Source organism: Oryctolagus cuniculus, chromosome 18 (genome assembly GCF_051225735.1).
Source record: "Oryctolagus cuniculus isolate XC-2025 breed Fujian yellow rabbit chromosome 18, ASM5122573v1, whole genome shotgun sequence".
NCBI classification, from domain to species: Eukaryota; Metazoa; Chordata; class Mammalia; order Lagomorpha; family Leporidae; genus Oryctolagus; species Oryctolagus cuniculus.
The window spans coordinates 7,233,926-7,246,861 of record NC_142884.1 but is presented as its reverse complement, the minus strand read 5'-3'; the positions used below and the strand labels follow the sequence as shown (position 1 = coordinate 7,246,861).

The following is a 12,936-nucleotide window of genomic DNA, read 5'->3' as shown; positions in this document are numbered from 1 at the left end:
TTGATGGTGGAGAAGTGGGTAGTTGTTGCCTCTGTTGAGGCCATGTTACGATTTCCCCTGAAGCCTGGAGAGGATCCCACAGCCCGCTGTGTCTCCCAAGGGAAATGTCAGCTTACGGTGGACCAGCCCCAAGCAACTTCCCAAAGACCAGATGACCCAAAGGACAGGTAAGGCCAATTTGGGGAGTGAGCCATGGGGCCAGGACCTGATTCCCCAAGGGCCCTCCATTTCTGCCTGAACAAGGCTGCAGGACACTCACTTCACAGGGACTTGACTTTAAAAATTTAACAAGATTTGTTAATCACAGAATTTGCAAGCCAGGGCAATGCAGCCCTCACTGGAGATCAAAGAACCTCTCCCAAGAGAGGAAGGAATTCTCCTATTGAGGGAGATGTCCTGCTCAGGGTCTCATGGAGTCCTCCTGATGCAAATGAAGGATTTCAGCTTGCTCAGTTCTGACTGGCTTATGCACATGCCCTGTTGGGAACTGTTCAGTTTGACTGGTTGATCACAGACCGCATCAATTTGTCAACTTCAGCTTTTCAGAAGCAAGGATTGTATAAAGGTCAAGCACTTACTTGTTGATTTTCATTCTATGTCCAAGAATAGTGCGTGTGACTGTCTCCCTTTGCCTCACTGTCACCCAGCATCTAACTTACTTTTGCCCTCAGTTAACTTGAGAGAATTCATTTTGTTTTGACAAGGTGAAATATCAAAGCTTGGTCAGAGCATTCTGCCGGCTTTGTGGGTAAGAAGTTACTCTGTGAAAATAGAGAGTTTTTATGATCTGAAATACCAGTTGTTGGCTACCCTTCTGTTGGCTTTGCTGGGGCTTTTAGTCTGGAGAGAGAAGCTAGACCAACACTCAGAACCAAAAATACTTTTGTGTAGGGTTGCCAATTCACTATCACCATCTATTAGAAGCCTTTTAATTAAGTGGTCTTTTCTTGGGCAGTGTCCTTTTTTGGCAGTAGGTAAACACTACAACGAGTTCACAAAATAGGTCAGAATGGGGCATCTATCACAGATCCAAGATGTGGTGGATGCGGGTTAGTACTCAGGAAGTCCCTCCAATCTCTCCTGGGAGAAATAGACGTATGAGGGGCTTGTGTCATACATTTTGAATTTTTAAATTTGTTTCTTTGGACTAGGAAAACCAATGATCAATTAAAGAGCAAGCCTGATCAGAAGCCATAGGCTATGAATCAGATGGCACGCCATTCAGTATGTCATCAGCCTCGAAGGCCCCTGAAGGACAATAAGCCACAGAGAAGATCGGTGTGCCAGAGGGCTTCCCCACCAGATGGAGAGTACAGCAAGGTAAGCGGAGCCTTGGGGCTTTCGAGAACAAAGGAGTCCATGAGGAGTTGGTTTAAACACGGGAATCTGTGTGTCCATCTTTCAGTTATTCCTCCTTAGCCAAGCCGGACTGGTTTGCCTTCTCTTTACCTGGCTGATCGGCACATTCAGAGCCTGTGGGGAACAGCCACTATCATCTCCTTTAGATGTGAAAGTTCTACCTCCTTGGATTCCTGGATTCAATTGGCTCTGGGAGGATCATAATATCTTGAGTTTCTTGGCAAATAAAAATCCATGGGTCTATGATCTCCCACCAAAGAATATTGAATTTCCCTAATCTTCTTTATATCCACCTTTGAAAACTGCCTGTGATTGGTACCCTCTCATGTAATAACCACTTCCCCTACCCACAGGTGAAATGCAAGAACTGTGGAGCCTTTGGGCACTTGGCCAAAAGCAAGAGGTGCCCCATGAAGTCCTGGGGTGTGGCCGTTCCCTTACTGGCCTTGGGTCGCAATCAGGAGAAGGAGAACCTGAAACCCAAGAAACCTGACGAACTTCAGCCTGCAGAATCCTTGAGGAAGACTGAGAGACAAGAGGCAGGAACTCACAGGTAAGGATTCTGCAGGCACAGTCTGAGCCCTGAGCTTTGGCTACCAAGAAGATTGTGCCGTCCCCTCTTCTTTCCCTGGAGCTGTCTCTAGGCATAGACAGACAACTGCAGAGAAACAGACAAGTGCTCCAGACCTTCCAGGGGTGCACACCGAGCTCATCCTATTCTAAGAACCACTAAAGGGAAGGGCTGTGGAATACCTTGGAATGCTGCTCCTGGCAGCCAGAACAGCCACAGACTAAATGAAAGTGCACAACACTGAAGTCACACTAGGGAACGCAGCACATCCTGGGGGTGGAGGGGCTTCCCAGACAAGAATTGAACCGCTGGAGCCAAGTTCACAGGGGCTTCAGTGCCTGCCTCACTCCTAAACAAGGGCTAGCATGGGGCCCTGGGAGTGCTCTTGGTTTGGTTTGCTGTCCCTCTTGGAGACAGGTAGGAAAGGTACCTCAGACAGATAACAGGATTTGTTCTGCAGGCATGAAGGGCAGCAGAGGAAAGCTGGACCACAGGCAACACAGGGGAGGCCACAGAAGGAGCCGAAGAACTCTGAGGCAGCAACAGAACCATGTGCCTATCTGAGGGTGAGTCCTACTCCCGCTTCTGCAGTGTGATTTTTTCTCTGCGTACTTTTATTTGCTTCATTGTATGCCCTTCTATGTGGGAATCATATTAAAACCAAGGCTGGCCCACAGAATCCTGTTTTATTTGTCTGTATCCCATGTTCCAGTTGCTTTATTTGAATTTTTATGTCACTATTTGCAAGTTGGCCAGTGAATGCTAGTGGAGGCATGTTGATGCATCCATGAATGATTTGATCATGTGCTGTCTTGTATCCATCCAAGGCATCTTTTACACTTTTATTAATCCTATGTTTCCTTTCCAAAAGATGTTTCTCATTTACACTCTCCATATTGGATAAAGAAAGGATTAGGTAGTTGACATGTGTGTTCTTTTTAAGATTCTTAAATTTATTTGAAAGGCAGAGTCACAGAGGGGCAGAGGTACAGAGATAAAGAGAGGTGTGGGAGGGAGTTCTTCCATCCACTGGTTCACTCCCCAGATAGCTGCAACCACAAGCTGTGCAATCTGAAGCCAGGTGCCAGGGGGTTCTTTCTTGTCTCCCAGGTGGGTACAGGGGCCCAAGGACTTGGGCCATCTTCCACTGCTTTTCCAGGTCATAGGAGAGAGCTGCATCTGAAGTGGAGCAGCCTGGATGTGAACCGGTGCCCATATGGCTTGCTGGGACTGCACGTGGTGGCTTTACCCACTATGCCACAGCACTGGCCCAAGAGAGTTTTCAAAGCTCATCACAGGGTAGTTGTCTTCTGCATTTAACTGCCCCTTAACAATATGATGGTACTCCATCAGCAATCTACCAACATGCAATCAACCTTTAAAACCTGTAGGAAACATTTTCAAAGTCAGATACAGCTTCGTAGAATTCGCTTCCTATTTAAATTTCACAACACTCTGTGCAACACATGGATCGAAAACCAGAATCTGGTCAGCCCTTCTCACCCCAGCACCACATTCCACAGTGCCAGCCACTCCCTTGATCTTAACAACAGACAAGGTAATGATAGGCTTGTCCTATCTGCCACACACAAGAATCAGACTGATGTCGTGTTCTTTTCCCCTCATTAACCTGAGTAGACAATCTCTGAAGATGTGACTGGATGATTTCATTATTTAGTTCTGTGAAATTTAATTTCACATGTACTGTCTCTTTATATTGGCTGCCTCGTCCCCTTTTGTGGTCCTGATTTAGTTGCAATCTTGTATGTGCTACCTGTATGTGCTACTTTCTCTTCCAATTTATATTAGTAATCAATATCCTTTTTTGTTACTAACATGCTGATTTTCCATTTTTGCATGGTTGACTATGTGAGTTCTTCATCCATCTGAGGGGTCTAATGTGAACTTTCTTGCCACAGCATCCTACTAGACCGTTGCCTGTGCAAACATCCAAGAGGAAGTCGCCCCTCGGCTCTGCACTGCCATGTCCACTGCCTAGTGAGACACCTTATAGATCACGCTGCACTACTGAGGCTCCAAACAAAACACCTCAGCTGAGCACTGACAGCCCAGCCCAAGGATCTGGGGTCAACTTTGCTGACTCCCCTCACCATGTTCTAAAGAAATTCACCCCAGGCCCAGCTGGCAGTGCCAAGCTAACAGCCAAAGGGCCTGATGTTTCCTCTCGTGACACTCTTCAACCTGCCAGGAAGACACCTACCCTGGGTCACAGGTCTAATCCACAGGCGCAGATCAAAGTTGCGGAGGTGGATTCAAAGTTGCCTCCACAGCCAGTCACAAAAAATTGTGTCCAGAACTCCAAACTCAGCACCCAGGCTCCAGGCAAGAGGTCTGTCCAGGACACCATGCAGACAAGCCAGAATCACCCCAAGAAGCCAAGACTCTTCGTTTCTCAACCTCTCTCCAGTACAAGTGGACCTGCACACTCTCGGGCATCCAAAGGGTCCACAAGGACGCTAGTCCTGAAGCCAATTTCTGACCCTCAGCCTCCATCTAACTCACATTGCTCAAGCTCAGGCCAGAACTGCCCAATCTTCCAACCTCGAGTGTCCAGTCATGTTCCAGACATGACACAGAGAATCGGCCCCAAGAAACAGGACAGTGCCAGGTCCAGAACCCCTCCCGCATCCAATCCAGGGAAGTCTACAGCTGCTTGTCAGAACACTCACGTCTTAAAGGAGTCTGAGAGGCAGGGTCCCCAGGTCACAAGGAGTGTCCTCTGTGAAGATCTTCTGGTCTCTTCCTCCTCTGATGACAGTGACTGAAAGGGAGAACTTGTGTGGGCCAGCATAACCAGCACAACAAAACAAATGGAAGCACAAAGATAACAACATACGTAAGCAACTTTTTGGGGCCTCTGATGGCACAGCTAATTTTCCCAGAGCGTTCTTGATTATCATCCTTCTTCAGGATGGGAGGATGTGACTTTCTTCTCCTAGGAACTCCACCTGCCAAGACTGGCCTTGATGTGTCTAAAGGCTGCCTACAAGACTCCCACCCCCACCCTGACTCTGGGTCAGAGAAGATGGCCTCAGGTCTTCAGGACTTGGAAGTGACTGAGAGCCTTAGGTGGGGGAAGCATCAGGGAGCAGGTCTGCTTTGAGACTCAATGCTGTGATACAGGATCAAAGGGTGGAGCCTAACACAATACTGGGGATCATCACTTGACACCACCTATTTAATGGTGTGAGATGGAGCTGCTTGAAATGGGACTTAGGAAACTGTCCTGAACAGGCTTTTGTAAATTGGATCTCATTATGTGAGAAACTTACTGAACACATGTTCAGTTATATGAGCCTCTACTGTCACTAGAAAGCTGTGAAATCCACCTGTCTGTGTGAAGAAAAGACTAGCCCTTGTGTAGCTAGCTGTCAAAGGGCCCATATGTGGTTGTTAAAGGTCTATTTTTTAAAAGTACCCTCTCCGGATCCTTGCATTGTTGAGGAAGAGTTTTAGTGGGAAATTCTTGGCTTTGACTCACTGGGAAAAACTGTCTTTCCTGAAGGAGTTTGGTTTTATTGGTGAATTCATTCAAATCCCTCCACAGTGCATGCTCACATGCTATGAATGGTTTCCAGGTATTAGAAAAGGAAACTGCACACTTTGTGAAGTTGATTGAACACTGACCTGATTGAAACTGCACACTTTCTGAATGTGATTGGACACTGACTTCCACTGTGATAAAGTATCTCAGCTCATCTGTAAAGGAGACATCCACAATACACCCAGGATCAGAGTTACTGAGAAGATTAAATACATTATGTAAAGTATGTAAATAATGAGAGACACATGATAAATTCCACATGCATTTCTATTCTTTGATCACAAGTAAGCCACAGAGTAGCCTCAATTGTAAGGAACACTACATTTTGTTATTGAAAGTGATTATAAAACTATGGTTTATTATCAATAAATGTATTGCTAAGTTTACAGGTGTTTTGATTTTTATATCACTTCAGCCCAATTCCCTTTTTAAAAAAGATACACACACACAGCAGCCTATAATTCATGCACACAGCTGAATCTCACGCAGTGCTTTCATCGATTTTTGCGAAAATCTTGTATTTACTGCAACCTAGGCTGCTAAGGGAAACGTGACATCACACCCCTCTAGGATCCAAAGCTTGTTATTAAAATGAGGCAGGTCGCACACATCAGCGACCTGTGCGTTCGAACGGAACACGAATCCTGTGCATGTTTCCTCATGTTCAGAGGATTCCTCAGTCCTACAGGCGCAGCTGAGAACGGCACTCCCTTTCAACAACCCGCGCTACCTGCACACCCACAAGAGGGTTTTCTAAACCTGAGGGAGTCTTCCGGGCCTCTGCTCTGGTCAGTGTGAGAGAAGCACCTGTGGAAGCCGCTGCAGGGCCCCTGTGGTATCGGAGCCCCTCAAGCTCGGGCATCCACACAGCTCGGGGCCATGCGTGTCTGGGCAGCCATTACCTTGCAAGTAGCTGACCCTGACGACGCCGCCATTGGCGACACAGTCTTTTGGCACCCAGTTCCTCAGGGCTGGAACGCCCGCAAGGCGTGCTGGGAGATGTTGGAAGGTAACTGGAGCACGCCAATGTCCGGCCCTGCACATAGGCATGCGCACTGGTGGTGAGCAAGCCCGAAGGTAGCGTGAAGTCATGAGGACTGGCGAGGCCGTGAGCGGTCTGGGAACCTGCTGGAGGCTCTCCTGCCGCCCTTGCGCGTGCTCCTGGCGTCTCCGTGGCCATCCCTCCTGTCCCTAGTGCCCTGGGAAACGGCCCTGACGGTGTTGAGAAGCACAGAGCTTCCGTCCACTCACTGCACCCTGGGCACTGGGCTGCTCCCTGTGCTGCAGCTGAAGCCAAGCCTCCCGCTCTTAGGACAAGTGCCTGGCTCCTGGGATGGCAGCTCCTCCACACGGGTCCATCCTTCCAGAAATCGCCACGGCCTTCCTGCTTAGTCCATCTGAGGTCCATGGGAAAGCACCCTGGCCCCGAACCTGAGACCTGGGAAACCCTGAGGGATGGGGCCCCTCAGCGTTCCTAGGGTCATTCCTGAGGGCTTCACTGTACTTGGGAATTTATAGAAGAGATTTTTATAGAAGAACTCATCAATGGCTTTGGTTGAAAATGTGTTGCCTCCCTGATTCAAACGTGACAGTCTGAGCCACTTGAAGTCAAAATAGCAGGTAGAATAGGAAGAATTGTACGAGAAAGAAACACATCTGAAGTTGCTGAGGGGAACGAGTGCCCTCATCAACCCTGCAAAATGCAGTGACTGCTTGAACAGCATGCGAGGCTGCCCCTGATTAAAATAAGTCTTTGAGAACGGTCTCAAACTTTTTCTGTTTTTAGAGATAAGTCTCTACTTGTTCTTCCTGGTGACCTGGATCTTGTAGGATTGTGCTGATTTAGTTTTCTGGACCGCGACCCAGACCAGTTTCCAGAGCCTTGCAGAGAAAATAAGCCATTTGTTCAGAGTAATGGGAAGTTCATGTTACAGAGGACTGAAGCTGCTATCACTGGTTTATTCTCCGGGTGACCTCAAAGTGCAGGGCTAGGCCAGGCTGAAGCTGGGTGCTAGGACCTTGTACCTTGCAATGGGGTGAAAGTGCTCCTATGGGATGCTGGCACTGCACATGGCTTAACCCACTGCTCCACAGGCCCCCTCCTTATTGTTTTCAAAGGATTTTTATTTGCTCATTTACTTGAAAGGCTGAGTTTTCGGTGGGAGAGGAGAGAACATTTGCCATCTGCTGGTTCATTCCCCAAGTGGCTACAATGGCTGGTGTTGGTCCAGGCCAAAGATGGAATCTGCAAGTCATCCTGGTCTCTCAGCTAGTCAGCAGGGGCCCAAGCAGGTGGGCCATTTACTTCCCCAGGTGCATTAGCCGAGAGCTGGATTCCAACATGGGATGGTGGTAAGTACAGATGACAGACTAATTCGCAGCATCATTACACTGACCCTGAATTTACTGTTTTTTTTTTCTAAACATGGATGTTATCTGGATGGTTCTGAAAATGAAATTAATGTCTCATGGAGTGTACTAGTTATATCTGACTATGGTAACAAATGACCTCATTGAGCATGTTAAAACTGTAAGTTCTCAATAAAATCAAACTTGTTTTTTAATGCATACCCCTGGATATTTCCCTGAAAATGTAACTAAAATAGTGACTAAAATAAGAAATGCATTCCATGTAATTAAATTGATTTGCTCTTAGGCATATGAGAGTACGTTAAAAGTGTTCACTGCAATATAGTTACAAGATAAGTGTGGTGCAACCAATTCTGAAATCCATGCATGATTTTCCATAACACACATTTTGCAATGAGCTTTTGAAGATTCTGCATAAGCATAGATTTCAGAAAAATTTTGGCCCAAGAATAAAATTAATTTTTAATTCACCTTCTACAAATTTTTGAAAATCAGAGTTACACAAAGAGCGAAGGAGAGGCAGAGAGAGAGAGAGAGAGAGAGAGAGAGAAGGGTCTTCCATCTTCTGTTTCAGTACTCAATTGGACACAATGACATAGCTGCGCTGATCCAAAGCCAGGAATCAGGAGCTTCTTCTGTGTCTCCCATCTGAGTGCAGGGGCCCAAAGACTTGGGCCACCTTCCACTGCTTTCCCTGGCCATAGCAGAGAGCTGGATCGGAGGTGGAGCAGCCGGGTCTCCAGCTGGAGCCCCTATGGGATGCCGGCCATGCAGGCATTTGGGGAGTGAACAGCAGATGGGAGCTCTCTGTGTGTCTGTGTCTACCTCTTAAATGAACAAGTCAGAGGACCACTTACAGGATGTGATTCACTGCTATGAAGATCATACATGTGATTGGTTTTTTCCACTAGGCTCTGAGACAGTGTCATGAGTGCCACAGGTCACCCAGCTCGACAAGCCTAATGCAATGTGTCAGAGCATGGGGAAGAATCGCACAGAATCATGACAGTCTTTTCAATAGGATGTATTGTTCAATACGCTCCATAATCTCCATAATATATATTCAGTGTGCACACTTACAGGCCAGTAGCACTCAGTGTACCATTAGTCCACAGGTCATAACACACATCTAGGGGTAAGACAATGTCTACACTATCCAGCAACAGGAACAAGTGTGAATCCTCCACCTGTGGTGCTGGCACACCGGGTTCTAGTTCCGGTTGGGGCACCAGAATCGGTCCCGGTGGCTCCTCTTCCAGTCCAGCTCTCAGCTGTGGCCCAGGAGTGCAGTGGAGGATGGCCCAGGTCCTTGGGCCATGCACCCACATGGTAAATCAGGGGAGGCACTTGACTCCTGGCTAGGGATCAGCGTGGTGCACTGGCTGCAGTGGCCATTGGAAAGTGAACCAACAGAAAAAAGGAAGACCTTTCTCTCTGTCTCTGTCTCTCTCTCTCGCATATCCTATTCTGCCTGTCCACTCTGCCCTGGTCCCCGAGGGGATGAAGGAAGAGTAGTTGTGAGGCTTGCCTTTTTATCTCCCTTCTAGAGTAGGTGGGCATTGAGTGTGTCCCAAGGTGTTAGCAATCAGAGGCTCATCTTTTTGGGTGTCACCATCCAGATGCTGATGTTTGGGTGTGACCAGTGGTGTGTTAGGGGTCTTCTGGGTGTGGCCAATTGTGGTGCAGTAGTGTGGGTGAAGTAATGTAGTAGAAAGCTGGTTGGCTGCTTCTTATGATGTAATGTCGCCCAGTCCTTATGTGGCTTCATCACCTGTGTCTGTTCTGACAGATGGTCTGGGCAGTTCTTGGTGCTTTGTAGCCTTAGCTTAAGAAACTTTCTTTTGGTTTTGTATTTTCTCTTTGTTTTTGGATTAGTGGTGCTCCTTAAGTCATTTGGCACTCCTGTGGGATTCCCCACAGACAGCTGTTAGTTTTCTTTTTAACAAAGATAGTGCATTTAACCACTATGCTATGCTGACAGATAGATTACCTGTATTGAAAACACACACACACACACAAACATGCACACACACACAAACACACACACACATTTTGGGTTTGTTCTCTGTCCCTTTATTTTAGTGTGGTAGGGCATTATTTTATGTTTGCTGGAACAAATTTTGTTTTCCATTTTGTGCAAAGTTTTATTGTCTAGGCCAATATCAAATGAATAAACATTTAGAGATGTTAGTAATAAAATACAAATGCATGGATTGTCGTTTCATATTATAGGAGCATGAATCCTGACAAGTTAGTTGGGTTTAATGAATGCAAGAATGATTCAGTGTTAGAAAATCAAAACTAACAGGCTGGCGCCATGGCTCAATAGGTTAATCCTCCACCTGCGGCACCAGCAACTGGGTTCTAGTCCCGGTCGGGGTGCCAGATTCTGTCATGGTGGCTCCTTTCCAGACCAGCTCTCTGCTATGGCCCGGGAGTGCAGTGGAGGGAGGCCCAAGTGCTTGGGTCTCTCTCAGTGTCCATGCTGCCTGTCAAAAATACAACCAAAAATAACTGTACTGTTTTTTATGCCAAACATGAAAGTGTAATGATAAATGTGACAATCATATGTCTTACTGTAAATGGTGAGACAGAGAGCTTTAAAATGGGATAAAACAGTGTGAGGTAAAAATTTAATCATTAGTCATTTTAGATTATATACTTAACTAACACGTGACTTAAATAATCTTTAAGAAATAGGAAAAGATCTGTTTTTAACTGAAATATGTAAAATAAGTAAATTGTAGACTCTTGAGTGTACATATACTTTTTGTTTTTTTTATTTTTATTTTTTGACAGGCAGAGTGGACAGTGAGAGAGAGAGAGAGAGAGAGAAAGGTCTTCCTTTTTCCTTTGGTTCACTCCCAATGTTTGCTGGGGCCGGTGTGCTGCAGCCAGTGCACAGAGCTGATCCATAGCCAGGATCCAGGTGTTTCTCCTGGTCTCCCTTGCTTGTACAAGGCCCAAGCACTTGGGCCATCCTTCACTGCACTCCCGGGCCATAGCAGAGTGCTGGACTAAAGAATAGCAACCAATACAAAATATGACCCTCCAACCAGGCCTAGAACCCATGTGCTAGTGCCCAGGTGAAGGATTAGCCTATTGAAACTCCTGTGTGTGCACAAATACTTTGAAATTTGGATTCAGACAGTTTAGGATTGTTTGAGAATTTTCTTATGCAGAGAAAATGTCACAGGACATTTGCAAGTGACAGTTGCTATCCTTTTGTATGATTCAAAGTTATAAGCATTTTGCTTTAAAATTTGTTTAACTGAATGGCAGAGAGAGAGAGAGAGAGAGAGAGAGAGCGTGAAACCTATCTTCTGGTTAACTCCCCCAGTGACTGCCATAGCCAGGGCTAGGCAGGCCAAAGCAAGGAGCCAAGAACTCAATCATGGCCTCTCATGTGGGTAGCCAGGCCTCAAGTTCTTGAGACCTCATCTGCTGCTTCTCAGAGCCTCCTGGAATGGACAGCAGAGCTGGGGATCAAACCCAGGCACTGTGATATGTGTGTGAGTTTCCCATGTGGTGGTTTAACTGCTGCTCCAACACTGGCACCATGACAGCTGTTATCTTAAACCCTTTGTTATATTGTCCCATTTTCATTAAATACATCTTCCCTAGCTATAAAAAGGAAAGGGTCTTGTCGGAATGAACAGATGAGAGTGTTTTCAGTAGAGATACAATCACTGTCTCTGGTGAGTCCTCTACACACCTAAGGATAGGGAAAACATTTCCAGCCCAGAAGTAATAGGGTTTAAAACTGAACCATGAAGTTTTGGAACATTTACTATACCCCAGAGAGCATTTACAATGCTTCACATGTGTGTGTGCAAAGATTATTCATGTCAACCTGTCCTCATTTTACAAGCGAGCCAGGCTTCACTCGAATAAGAATGGGAGGAAATAAAGTAGCTGAACAGCAACTCACTAGGCACAGACATCAGAGGCAGAGAAGAGAAACATGGGTTTTCAAGTTCTAAAAATGGTCATGGCTTGCAGCCATCACTCTAACATCAGTGTGGCCCCAGGCTCAAGGAGTGGAGTTGGGGGAGGATTGGCCTGTATTCCTGGTGCAAACACCAGCTTGACTGAGATTTTCTGCAAGTTAAGAAGGTACAAAAGCGATACACATGGAGCAGAAACCACATTTCCAGGTCGGAGTTTGATCTTTTCTCAGGCTGTGGTCCTTGGTACCAGAGTCTCTGGAGTGCCAGGCAGGGAGCCCAGCAACCCATCAGCCACACAATCCTGATGGTCCACAGCGATACTCTCCGGTGTCCCTCATTGGTAAGCTGTGAGGATCAGCAGGTTAGGTGCATTAAACATAATTTTGACCTCTAATATTTTCTAATTAGCATCAGCACATAGCCTCTCTCTAAAACAATGAGAACACTTCGAAGAGTTCATGAAAAATTGAATTACAAGTGAAGTTTATGTCAGTTACCATCATTTTCCAATCCATGCACATGAGGAGTCTTTCAAATGCTTATTGATAATGCCCAGTGTGAGAAAGCATGAATGGATTACATTTTTTTTTTTGCAACAGAAAGTCTTACTTTAAATCCAGTTTTGCATGAGTGGCTTATTTCTGTGAAAGGATTAGCAACAGTCTGAGAAGGAGAGAGAAAGAGGAAGGGAGGGTGAGGAAAGAGAGAGGGGGAGGGGGAGAGATCTTCCATCCACTGATTCACTCCCCAAATGTCTACAAGCCACGAATTCCATCTGGGTCTCTCCTGTGGCTGACCGGGGCCCATCCTCCAATACTTTCCCAGGCACAGTAGCAGGGAGCTGCTCAGAAGCAGAGCAGCATAGACTCCAACATGGGATACCAGTGATGCAGATGGCTTCAGCTTAATCTGCTTAACTTGCTGGGCAAGACCAACTCCTCCGGAAACCCGCCCTTCCCATGAACATTTTTAGGAGCTTTCATATAGTGCTAAAACACACTGTTACATACTAAATTTTTAAAAAATGTTGGGGACGGCACACACCAAACTACAATGTGTTGTTTAAATGCCCACGTATGCGTTGAAGTGAAAAGTGCTATAGGAGTAGCATTCAATAAAGT

General features: G+C 46.3%; 2 long non-coding RNA genes across 3 annotated transcripts; one reads left to right on the top strand and one right to left on the bottom strand.

The window, feature by feature from the left end:
* Nucleotides 1-1,893, top strand: LOC149120744 (uncharacterized). The gene is made up of 3 exons (XR_016225472.1): nucleotides 1-167; nucleotides 1,152-1,320; nucleotides 1,713-1,893. It is a non-coding gene; the product is annotated as an uncharacterized LOC149120744 (long non-coding RNA).
* A 1,034-nt stretch (nucleotides 1,894-2,927) lies between these two features.
* Nucleotides 2,928-6,516, bottom strand: LOC149120743 (uncharacterized). Of its 2 annotated transcripts, XR_016224557.1 has the most exons (4): nucleotides 6,398-6,516; nucleotides 5,579-5,650; nucleotides 4,621-4,712; nucleotides 2,928-3,315 (listed from the first exon to the last, which is right to left on the bottom strand). It is a non-coding gene; the product is annotated as an uncharacterized LOC149120743 (long non-coding RNA). The 2 variants fall into 2 exon arrangements; XR_016224556.1 differs by having other exon boundaries at nucleotides 4,621-5,650.
* Between the last annotated feature and the right edge of the window lie 6,420 nt (nucleotides 6,517-12,936).